This window comes from Bacillus rossius, chromosome 5 (assembly GCF_032445375.1).
Source record: "Bacillus rossius redtenbacheri isolate Brsri chromosome 5, Brsri_v3, whole genome shotgun sequence".
In the NCBI taxonomy this organism is placed as follows: domain Eukaryota; kingdom Metazoa; phylum Arthropoda; class Insecta; order Phasmatodea; family Bacillidae; genus Bacillus; species Bacillus rossius.
Window position 1 is genome coordinate 70,476,583 of NC_086333.1, and position 12,404 is coordinate 70,488,986.

The 12,404-nt window shown below is 36.0% G+C and overlaps 1 protein-coding gene across 1 annotated transcript in view; it reads left to right on the forward strand.

The window, feature by feature from the left end:
* Window positions 1-2,664: 2,664 nt before the first annotated feature.
* LOC134531985 (adenylyl cyclase 78C) overlaps window positions 2,665-12,404 on the forward strand; it is a 504,301-nt gene continuing 494,561 nt past the window's right edge. The window contains exon 1 of the mRNA XM_063368091.1: window positions 2,665-3,104. The gene's annotated coding sequence lies outside the window, so the exon portion shown is untranslated. The remainder of the gene's footprint in view (window positions 3,105-12,404) is intronic.

Genomic DNA, 12,404 nt, shown 5'->3' on the forward strand with positions numbered 1-12,404 from the left:
AGTATTACTGCGAACACTATGTACTTTGAATTGATACAGATGTTTTCATGTAAATATACAGATTTTAAAATTTATGTAATTTTAATTGAATATTTCTGTGCCATTTACAAAAAAAAATTGGTTGTCTGTAAAGTCGGTTTACCGACGATAGTTTAACGTGATAACGTCATAACAAAACATTGATGAAATGATTGCATACTTTTATGAATAAAATTGAATCATTTTTATTGAATTATCACTATTTTGTATGGATACAAAGAAGGAGTGAAATGAAATCTACAATTTAATTGATAAATTTACTTTTATTTGCACTCATTAATTCAAATATATTTATTACTTTAAAGAAGAAATTATTTTCACTATAACTTTTATACATGTTTACTGTTTAACTTCTTCCAATCTGTGTTATTCTGTTAAGGATAGGAAAAGTAGGAAACGAATGGGAGTGCTTCAAGTTTAAAGTGCCTCGAGAAAGTCAAACCGATGGTTGTTCCAATCGAGTGGAAGAGAGATAGATGCGGCGCAAGCGTACAATGAGCGTAACGGACACAGCGTAACGGGACAATGTGCGTTACGGGACACTTTTTAGTGCGTGAAGCCAGCGTTCATCGATTTATTAGACGTTGTCACGTCAAAAGAAGTTCACTGTAAACAAATGTGAGATGAAATTACGAAGAATTCTACGGAAAAAATTACTATGACGGGACATAATGCGAACTTAAACAATCGGAAACGACTGTTAGACGAAAGAGCAGCTCGTGACGACTCCAAAAGGCGCCACTCCCCGCTGTCGAACAAACCGGACTCTGCAACGCGAGGGAATAAAGCTAAGATGGCGGACGTCACCCGGACTAGTTTACGAACTTCCTATTCATTCTACATATTCACGTTAAGAACTCGCAGCCGTGTCCTGAAACAGCCTACCACTTTTTTCCATAAAAATATGAAATCATTTCATCAATGTTTTGTTATGACGTTGTCACGTTAAACTATTGTCCGTAAACCGACTTTACAGACAAACAATTTTTATTTTATTTTTAATTTATGTGATAACATTTGAACACAATTTTCACCAAACTAAAATCTTAATTTTTTTTTTCTGTTTAAATTATGTTCCAAAGTTACAGTTTTTTTAGAATTTACCTTCTTACAATCTAGTGACTTAATGCAGTGATATTTTAGTCCCTTGCGTATTACGTCACTGCTTCAATAAATTCAATTGGATGGAATATATGTACCTATATTTTCTTATTATTAATGTGTTACAGTGATATATATATATATTCTTTATCTTTCTATTTGAACCCTAACGGTCCGATTTTGTCCATTAACGAACTCGACATATAATTTTATCTCTACATTTTAAGTATCAATCTGAACCGATTTCTGTAAAATTTAAGGCATATAGTGTGTCCATAAAAGGTCATATATATAGTGTGGCCATGAATATGTGTTACAAATTGATAGGGGTGGTAGATGTAGATGTTTGGAAAACATTTTATTAAGAAACCCATGTCCGGAAATGCATCCTTATACCTGAAACTGCGCAACAAAGTAACAGGGGTAGGTAGGCAACTAGGCGACAACAAACCAGTGAAAACATATTGTGTTGTCTTACCTACTACCCGATTTGACGATCAGCACGAGTCACCGTGCATGTGTTACACTCGCTATTGTCGCAGTTGCAGAGGCGACAATAGCGAGTGTAACACATGCACGGTGACTCGTGCGGTCACTGATCGTCAAATCGGGTAGTAGGTAAGACAACACAACATGTTTTCACTGGTTTGTTGTCGCCTAGTTGCCTACCTACCCCTGTTACTTTGTTGCGCAGTTTCAGGTATAAGGATGCATTTCCGGACATGGGTTTCATAATAAAATGTTTTCCAAACATCTACATCTACCATCCCTATCAATTTGTAACACATATTCATGGCCACCCTGTATATATATATATATATATATATATATATATATATGTGTGTGTGTGTGTGTGTGTATTTACAACTTACAAGTTGACAATGGTTTTAGCGTCCAGAAATATTAAATAATAAAAAATTGTAATTTCTTTAAAAATGAAAAATAAAAATTGGTGTGGCTGTGGCATGGACACGGCCGTGTGTGTACGTGAATACGTAAACGTAACAGGTAATATTTTCTAAACAAAATATAAAATAATCTATTTTTTATTTTAACACCATCCCCCGATTTTGTTATCATTCGTTTTTTTGAATTGCCTCCCACGGAAGCAATTTTAAAGACGTATACACGTCAAAAAAAAAGTATTGTTAAATTAAATATTGCTCAAGGGCGCAGAGACGTTTGATAAACAACACCCCGCTCGCTGTAAGCCCTTAGCGTGACTCGGCTACACGCAGAAGAATAGCCTTCAGGTACCCGTGTTGACTTCTTCGTGAACCGACGACCTTAATTCCCCCTCCCCTTCTTATTAGACCCTTTAATAAGATTAATGTCGGCCGCCAAGTCGTGTGTCGGGCGGCGGGTCGGTTGACATTGGCGCTCGCGGTACGAGAGGGGAAGGAGGGGGAGATAGCTAGGAGAATGGGGAGGGCGGTGTGGAGGGGATGGATAGGGGGAAAAGAGGGGAAGGGTGTGAAGCGCGCCGCGAACAGCTTGGCGCCTTCAGTCTGCTGTCGTCAGCAGGACCGCGTGGGTTGTTCTGAGTTCTCCTCACAGCGGTATTTTCCTTCCCTCTCTTTCTCACTCGTCGGCCGGCTTCGCGTGCGTCGCGTCTTTTCCAACGCCTTTACCAAAACACAAATAATACCGCCTCATCTTCCTCCCCTCCGAACTGCGTTTCGTCGAATGCGTGCTGCGACCACCGCCCTCACGTCCAATGACATTTTTTCTTCTTCTTAACGTAACGTATTTTGGGTAGAATACTTTTCTCACCGGACATTTTAAAATACACATTTACTGTCTTCCGGTACTTCACCCCCCTTTCCCTTCTCTCTCACGTAGTGCGGAAAACGATTTTTTTTTTACCTCGTGGCTTCTGAACTTAACGTGTGTTTAAACCGTGTCGTAATCTTAGAGACGTTAGACATGATGTCCAGTGTCGCACACTCGGGTACGGACGACAGGTGAGTCCGATTATGAACTTTATTCTCATTTACTTTAAGGCAGATAGTGTGCACGTTTCCGGTTATTAATTTTTTTAAAAATATTTCTCAAAAGTATTGGTCCTCAACAGGTGTTCGCACCTCATGAAATGTAGTCAAGGCCAAAAAAAGAAACGTAGGCAACATTTTTGGGTGAAATAATATCTAATTATAATAAAAAATAATAATAAATAATAATAACCATCTACTATCGCAAAAATTACGCCACATCGAGTATTTAACAAACGCAGGTTTATATGTTGTTTTTTTTTGTTCGGTCCATTTCTAGACGACACTAATCACCGTAAACATCTGGCTGCGTTCTTAAATAGCGTGAAATAATTTGTGATTCCATAAAAGATAATTCTGAAGAAAAACATCTTAAGAAACTTATAAGTCATTTTACTATCAATGGTTCTACAATTTTAAAATAAATTAGATATTCTGACCACAAAAAAATAAGTTTGTGCCAGCAGATGGTTTGGAAATCAACGTCATAGGTCTCGGCGTTCTTTCGCCCAACGCAGTCAAAGTGAAAATCATTTAAATGTTACAAATTAGTTTTGTATTTAATACCACTAAAACAAGGAGATTCTTAGAATATTCAGTTTAGTCGGCAATTTTTAAAAAAGAATGAACGACTATAGGTGCTAAAAAAAAAATACGTCAAATTGTTTGTTCTTTACCTAAACACTGTGTTCAAATATGGAACGGTGACAAAACTTAATAAATAGTTCATTTTACAACCTTTAAAAAATATCAGTGTGAAGAATGGTGTTTGTAAATACCAATTTTACAAGCGATGCATGTAAATATACATTACTTCATAACATTTCAAACTATTGTACGTATTCATTCACGTAGCTGAGATTTTTTATTTGAAAGTAAAATATTGGCCTGATAACAGAAAATAATGCAACCAAGAGTAATTATATCTTATTAAAATTTAATGGTGTGTAAGGGTCCAAAATTCATTTTTTTTTAATAACAAGACTCCAAACTCACGCTAGTTTTCTATTTAAAAATCTTCTATAAACTGCAAATGTTTTACAGATAATTCTGAAGTACCTATTGCTACCTAATTAATTATATCAACTGACCATAACCAACTAACCAGTTTTTTTCAGGATGATGGAATATATAACAGGGTAAATGTATGTTCACACAATATTGAAATACCTAATACTAATCTTGATACAAGTTTAACCTAGTGGTATTGTGTAGGTTGGGCCTACGCTGTTCGTCTGCGTTGTGCTATTGTTTTGAATAATTCCTTCCATGGAATTCTCTGTCTTACCTTTACATTTTACGTTTGACATGGGCTGATTTTGGCTTTTTTTTTTTTGTGTTAGCGAGTATTCATCTTTCTTTGTCAGTTCTTCGGGTTTTCTTTATGACACACGGTGCAGACAAGCAATGGCTCGTGTACAAAATAATGATTTAAATATATATATTCACCGTTGCGAGAATCATCGAAAAAAAGTTATAATTGCAGTCACGTGTAAGACTGTAAGGCTGGGATATACACGGGCGTTTTTCGTAGCGTTAATCGCCTTGAGCCGAGGCTACGCTAAGTTCGCTAAGTTCGCTATGTTCGCTATGTTCGCTGCGCCAGGTGGCCAGACAGGATAGTCCAGTTCGCGATGTCGGAGAGACACATTCCGTGGGATTCCATCAGTGATGATTCCGACGATGATAATATTCTGCTGGCTCTCACAGTAGGTGAACGTTTAAGGAAACGGGTTCATGAATTTAATATGAAAACAAAAGTAGTTGAAGAATTTCATCATTTGTTATGTAGCAGTTGCTTGTGAGGACGAAACGAGGATAAATTCAACTTCAAATTTATGCTCTGTGTTGTTCCAGTACTTCCAACAGTTAAAGTTATTCTCCAGTATCAACTGCGCACGTCAATAAGCACAATAAAACAAAAGAAAGTCCAATTATAGAATTTTCGGTTATCTTTTCTAAGGTTTTAAAAAATGATGCATGAATGAAACATTAATTTAAATTTACAAATTATGTGCCAATTATCGTAAGAAATATTCAGCACAATCCCGAAAAAAAGTATTTTATATGTAAAGAAAACCCCGTGTTATGAAAAGTTACAATTATGTATTGAAGTATAACAAACTATTTCTTGGCAACTTTTTTCCAAATGAATATTTTGTAGAAGTACAGAAATTTTATGTTCTGTGTATCTTTGGTTAATCCAACTCCGTTGGAAACACTCTGAAGCTGTCGATGACGTTCACACAATCAAAAGGACGTAGGTACGTAGGTTGTTACTTTCAAGTATCACGGATGCAACTGAAGTGGTAGTACTGGTGTTCGCTGCCAATTTATTAAATAAGGATGATGTTATAATATTTTGCTTTTTCTAATTTTTTTGTCTTTGCTCATGATTTCAGTTAAATTTATTATACACCTGTGGTTCGATGTTTTAAAATGCTTTAATCAAGTCGACAGATGTTTATGTAAATTGCATTTCAACGTTAGCGTGATCCGGAAGCATATATTCATGTTGTATGCAGTACTTAATTAACAATTTTTATTTTTCCTTTTTCATAAAATTGCTTAATTTTGGCATTTCATTCATTGTTTTTAAAAACTTTTTTACCACCAAAAATGCTGAATTTTTTTTTATGTTTTCAAGGCAGTAGGAAAGTTAAGATATTTAATAAAAAAATATTTTATGTCAAACGTTTATGAAAAATGGTTAATTCATAAGTGTACATAACATGAATGCATGCTCTCAATTAACACTAGCGTTGAGATATATATTGATATTGAAGTTTTTCAATTATGTTATTCTTGATAAACCCCTTTTTAATATCCATATGTAGTAATGTTTTGATGTTAATTACAAACATGAGGAAAAGAAGCAAAATTGATATAACAATTTTGGAAACTACCATCTCAAAAAGTTAATGGAAAAGACAAAAATGAGTGGGTCCACTCATAAATAGTGAGCCAAACAGCTTCTCTCGTGCACTTCCATCCAAGTTTATATATATATATATATAAAATACCATATTCGACTAACGTCCCAAGTTATTGGACTTTTTGCACTTCGGTAATTAGCATTTCAGCTTAGGTATATCTATCGCCAGCCAAGAAAAATTTACAGTTGGCAACAATAATCCTTTTTAACATACGTACAGAACTAAAGAAACCTTCCCACCTCTTTTAGGCCTGGTACACTTGAAGCGTTGCCAACTGTGAAGATTACGTAGGATGGAGCAACGGTGTTGGCAGCCCTGCGTGTATGCAAGCACCATGCAACACAATGCCGCCAGGAAACCAAAAACTCTGCGCATCTCGACTACGAGCGTTCCGTTTCACAGAACGCAGAGTTTGGAGATACGCCCCACCGTGGCTAACAAACAGTAACTTGGCCCGACGTAACGCAATTTTTTCCCCACGCGGCGTTCGAGCAAAAGCGAAAGAGCGAATAAAATGTCCTAATTCCGGGCTTAAAAAAAATAACTCTAGAACCTCACAAACATAATTAAAGGGCTGGCCTCAGAGAAGTCGTAACTTTCATTTTCCCGGCATGCCTGTTATGCAGAACTATTGTAGGCCCTACTTGACGTATTTTACGATGCGATATAGTCTTCTAATCAAAGATATTATACGGTCTTGTGAACAATGGCGATTATGTTTGTGCGGAACCTAGTTGTAATTTGAAATAGAGTGGAAATGTATAATAATTTCTGTTTTTTTAATTCTGTAATTTTAGACGCACCGTAAGAAACATATTTTAGAAGAACAACGTAACTTACAATGTTGTTCTTGGGAATTTAAACATAAAATGCTTGTACCGCAACTATAATAATAGCGGCAAATGTTTATAATATACTTAAATAATAACAATAATTCGCAAATTATATATCTATCACCCTTGGAAGCTGATCAGGAAACTTCGTTCTTAGTTAAAGTCTATCTTATATAAGGAACATCAATGCCGAGTTTCATGTCTGTAGGCCATATACTTGGAAAACGGGAAATTTTTCACCTTTAACGCCCCCGCCAAAATTTTAACGGACAACGAAGAATGATCAACAATGCAATAGCCGTTGCCATTGAAACGAAGGAAGCATCAACAATGCAACATTCGTTGCCATGGGTATTTTCGACCATAAACGGGAATTTTTATCTTTAACGCCCTCTTAGGAAAAGAATTTTCAAAAACAATGAAATAGGTATCGTGTTATTTTATTTCTTTTGAAGAGTATATTTACAATATTTCATCAACTTTAAAAGTTAATTTCTCTTCATGGGGATGGAATCTCAAAAAAAAAAAATATATATATATATATATATAATTTCTTAGCGTTCACCTACGTTACTCAAGGAACTCCTATGCGAAATTTTAAATCTCTATGCCAACCGGTTTAAGCTGTACGTTGTCTGTCAGCCGGTGTTAAAGTTTTATTAAGTAGTTGTTAAAATTTCCCACAGTGAAAGAAAATAACAATTTTAAATCATTTCATTCAAGGGTTTCAAAAATTTACACATACACATATATTTATATACATATAATAGGATGTTGGTATGTATGACGTTGATTAACTCCGTCACCGTTTGACCGATCGCCATGAAAGTTGGCACATCGAAGTGTTTTTTTCGTGGAGGTTTTATGCTATCAATTTTTGTGTAACTCACCGCTAGATGGCGCTGCAGCGCATCAACTTATAGATCGTTTAACCGATCGCCATGGGTAAACAGAAAATCATAGGTCATAGACATACAAACAGCAATTCTGTGTCATTTCTCTATGTCCACCACACTGTCACATAGCGCTATCCATTTTTCTTTTACTCGCGGACAATATATCACCCTACGTTCAGCCCTGGCAACGCCGAGTACTGCAGCTAGTAAATTACAAAAATTAATAAGATTTTTTTCCCCCCTTCAGTTCCACAATTTCAATTTGTATAGTTTTGACATCCTGTGACTTTTGTTCTTTATAATCTTCAGTGATTTCCTTGCGTTTTTTTTTTTTTTTGCGTATCGCGCGCTTACACTCTTGCGTTTTTTGCGAAGTTTGTGAACCCGGCCTAAGAGTTGAGAATCCACAACTTGCAGCTGGAAAGTGCACATAAGCCGCAAGTCGAAGCGTTTCAAAGAATCCATCTGTTAAAGTGGTACTAAATATACCTTCTGCAGCGGCCGCTTTTAGATCGCTTTCATCCATGCTCTGATGCGGCCGTAAACTTCTTTTTCTTCTTTTCATTCAGCGAAAAATGCACCTGGTGTTTACAAAAAAAAAAGTTTTGTTGAACGGGAAAATGTATTAGGGCCTACCATCTCGAATATTCTTGGTGACGTGGGAAACGTAATGCATACTAAGTTAATTTTTATTATCTTTCATGTTTTTGAACTCAAAGTACAAACATATAATACCATTATATTATCATGTGCCATTTTCGTCTGGTAAAAACTGTAAAATATAGAAAGCTAAAAATTTTATAAATGTTTGTTGCGTTGTTTTTGCATTGAAAAATTTATTATCTGCTGTAACATATATTATGAATGTATAATTAGCTTTTTTATAGCACTGAAATTAATTTTTTTCGAACCCATTTTCACTACTATAATTAAAATAGATTTACGGACTTTTCAAAGAAGAATTCATCTGAAACGAAGAGTTATGTGTAATCAACATATGTGGACATTGTTATATAAAGTGATCTACTCTAAAATTGGTAAACTTTCCAGAAAGAAAGGAAGAATAATTTTTATTTTTTTTCCTGTAGTGCGTAACCAACCATAATTTTAATGTTCATGTCATTATTCAAGAACGGAAGTTTCGCTCGTAATTCGAACTTGTCCCAGGTAAAATTCCTTCCCTTCCCTATTATTCGAAAATGTGCATGTGCTCGATTGTATTAAAGCTCTGTGGAATAATAAAAAAGGGGGGAGGAGAAACCCCCCCAAAGGTGAAAATTGGACTTGTAGTAATTTTCGCAGCCGGTTTGGATAGTGGATTGGGCTTGGTTTTGTTGTGTGTCTTCTATGTCATAGCTAGAGACAGGAAAAATTCGCGGATTCATTTCACGATATGATAAAATCCAAACAACTATACCATTATATTGCTTCTGTGATTGTCTCACAATTTATCTGAAGGACTTAAAGCCAATGAAAAACCTTCAAACAAAAAGTATCGAATCGCAAGCGTCCCAGTTGACAGGTGTCACGAGTCAGTAGCCAATGAGCAGGTGGCATTTGCTTGATTGTGTGGGGGATGGTGGAGTCTATCCTAGAGGTCATCCAAAGGGCGAATTTTTCCAGTCTCTAGTCATAGCAAGCACTGTATACCTTCTAAGATCCTCTTGCACCGCAGGCCCTATCGCATGGTTCGTTGATAATCGAAACTGATTCATGCAGTTTCACATTCCAAGCAGGTACACTCAGTGCCCGCGCATATCCGTAAATATACGAACACTGTTGGATGATTTGTAACCAGATACTCTACAAATTTCCGGGGAAGTTTTATAAGCAAGTATTTTTTTACGTGATTCGTAATGACATAAGGGGTGAGCTAATTCGTCAGTTATATACCTAATTTTAGTGGTCTAACTGGTGAAAGGCGAAAGTCGTGTTCCATATAAACTATAATTAGGGGCATGCATATTTCGTGAAAAGATTCCGATACCAGTTGAAAGTTTAAACACTGTAGGATCATCTGTGTTTCGTGATTGGGTAGTTTATTTTCTATTTATGTCGATTGTAACAACACCAATCACAGTGATTCAGTGCGGAAGTAAATGCGTCCTGAGTGGCCCGGTCAAATAAGGCAATGACTTCTCTCGCAGACGGCCGCCAATCGCAAGGAAGTAATCACAGTTGCGGGTGTACCTTGTTGCAGTCTAATAAGTGCTCAGATCTTTTCGCGAAAAATGCCTGCCCCTAACTATAATCTAAAGGCTATTCAGACACCGGTGTATTGCTGGAATCACAGCAGTGCGATCGGCGCGAAGCGAATGAAATAACCTTTTAACCAATACGCATCTGTGACGTCAGCGCTATAAAATTCGCGGGAGCAAACACACTCCCCGATTAGAAATTTTAAATGTGCGACATCTCAGCACTCGGGTGTACGCCATTTGGTGGAAGTAATTACGTGAAAATGGAACGGAAATGTGTCGCAAAGAGGGCGGACCCACGTTCAACAACATAAACCAGTATATGGTCACTTTCGTAAACATTTTGGACATAACCAAACGTGTTTTGGTGCGTGACAGTGTGACAAATGAAACTTTATGGTAGTGAAACTACCCCGGAATATATTTGGTAACCTAAATTAGTCATAATAAAAAAAAAAACAAGTTTTAAAATACCTAAGAAATCGGGAAATACAATGAAGATAATCTGTATTCTTCTTCTAAATTATCTGTAGACTTAGTGACCTATGAAAAAGAAATTCGAGTGACGAGATTTAAACCACGCTCTTTCAGGTTACTAAGTCTGTAGATAATTTAGAAGGAGAATACAGATTATGGTCATTGTAATGTCCGATTTCTTAGGTATTTTAAAACTTGGTTTTTTTTCTACTATGACTAATTTAGGTTACCAAATATATAATGCTGAATCAGCTCAATAATGTTAAGGTTTGTTTGTAGGAAATATTTACATAATGATTTCAGTCGTTTGAGTAAAAACAAATATAAAACATATATTTAGTGTAATGGTGTTTGCTTTAAAATGTTTCAGGTTAATATTTTAGTAATGCCATTTAAGTATAACTTCTAATGTGCGTGGAAATTTTGAAGTATTATCTATTAGGTGAATTTTAACAATATGTAAAGTATTTTAATAAAATTCCTTGTAAAAAATCAGGCCAAAAGCTGGGGTTATATGAAAGAATTTTCTAATAGTTTAAAATTATATTATTTTTTTTTTCGTGCTGCTGATTGCTATCCGCGTTTGAGGGCGGGGGGTCGTTACCACAACGCCGAAATACCATAACGCCGAATGTCAAAATTGACCACAACGCCGACAGCTAGAAAACGGCTGTGTACCACAACACCGAAATAACAACTGAATGAATTTGTGTGTGTTTCTTAAATGTACTTTAACGCCGAAATACCCAAATGAAACCTAACCTTACCTAACCTAACCTAACTTAACCTAGCCTATCCTAGCCTAGCCTAACCTAGCCTAACCTAACCTAGTCTAACCTAACCTAGTCTAACCTAACCTTGTCTAACCTAACCTAACCTTTGTGGCAGTCCTGCAATGACATTTTTCGGCGTTAGTGTATTTCGGCGTTGTGGTACACAGCAGTTTTCTAGCTGTCGGCGTTGTGGTCAATTTGGCATTTCGGCGTTGTGGTGCGTCCCCGAGGGCGGGAAGCAACTTTTACGATTCAGGCAGCGAATTCCAGCGGTGGTCTCAGAAAATGTATTCGTATCCAGAAAATTTAATATTTGATAAGCGACTATTTTATATATCAGTTTATTAATTACGCTCGACATTATTTTAAATATCGTACGTTTAATTTTGTATCCGAGTTTCGTATTATAAGTTTTTTTTCTTGCAACATTTACAACATGAGATATCATGAATTTGCTCGTTACCGAGATTAGATTTTTACACGTCTCTGCTGAGGACTGAAAGACTTGCTAACGTTTTTTCTCTCTATTATTTACATCCCTCGGAAGGCCTGAAGTCACTTTAATGATGGTTTAAATAGTGAATTGGTAACATAAACATTGTTCTTGTATTTTTGAGGTCTTATTAATCAGCTTCGTTTGTGAGGTTTTTTAAAACTTTGACGTGCAACGAATTTTTGTAAACAACATGACTTTAAAAAAATTGGTTGTCTGTAAAGACGGTTTACGGACGATAGTTTAACGTGACAACGTCATAACAAAACATTGATGAAATGATTGCATACTTTTATGAATAAAATTGAATAATTTTTTTGAATTATCACTATTTTGTATGGATACAAAGAAGGAGTGAAATTAACTCTACAATTTAATTGATAAGTTTACTTTTATTTGCACTCATTAATTCAAATATGTTTATTACTTTAACGAACAGATTATTTTAACTATAACTTTTATACATGTTTCCTATTTAACTTCTTCCAATCTGTGTTATTCTGTTAAGGATAGGACGATGATAGGAAAAGTAGGAAACGAATGGGAGTGTTTCAAGTTTAGTGTGCCTCGAAAAAGTCAAATCGATGGTGGTTCCAATCGAGTGGAAGAGAGATAGATGCGGCGCAAGCGTACAATGAGCGTAACGGAACACAGCGTAATGGGACAA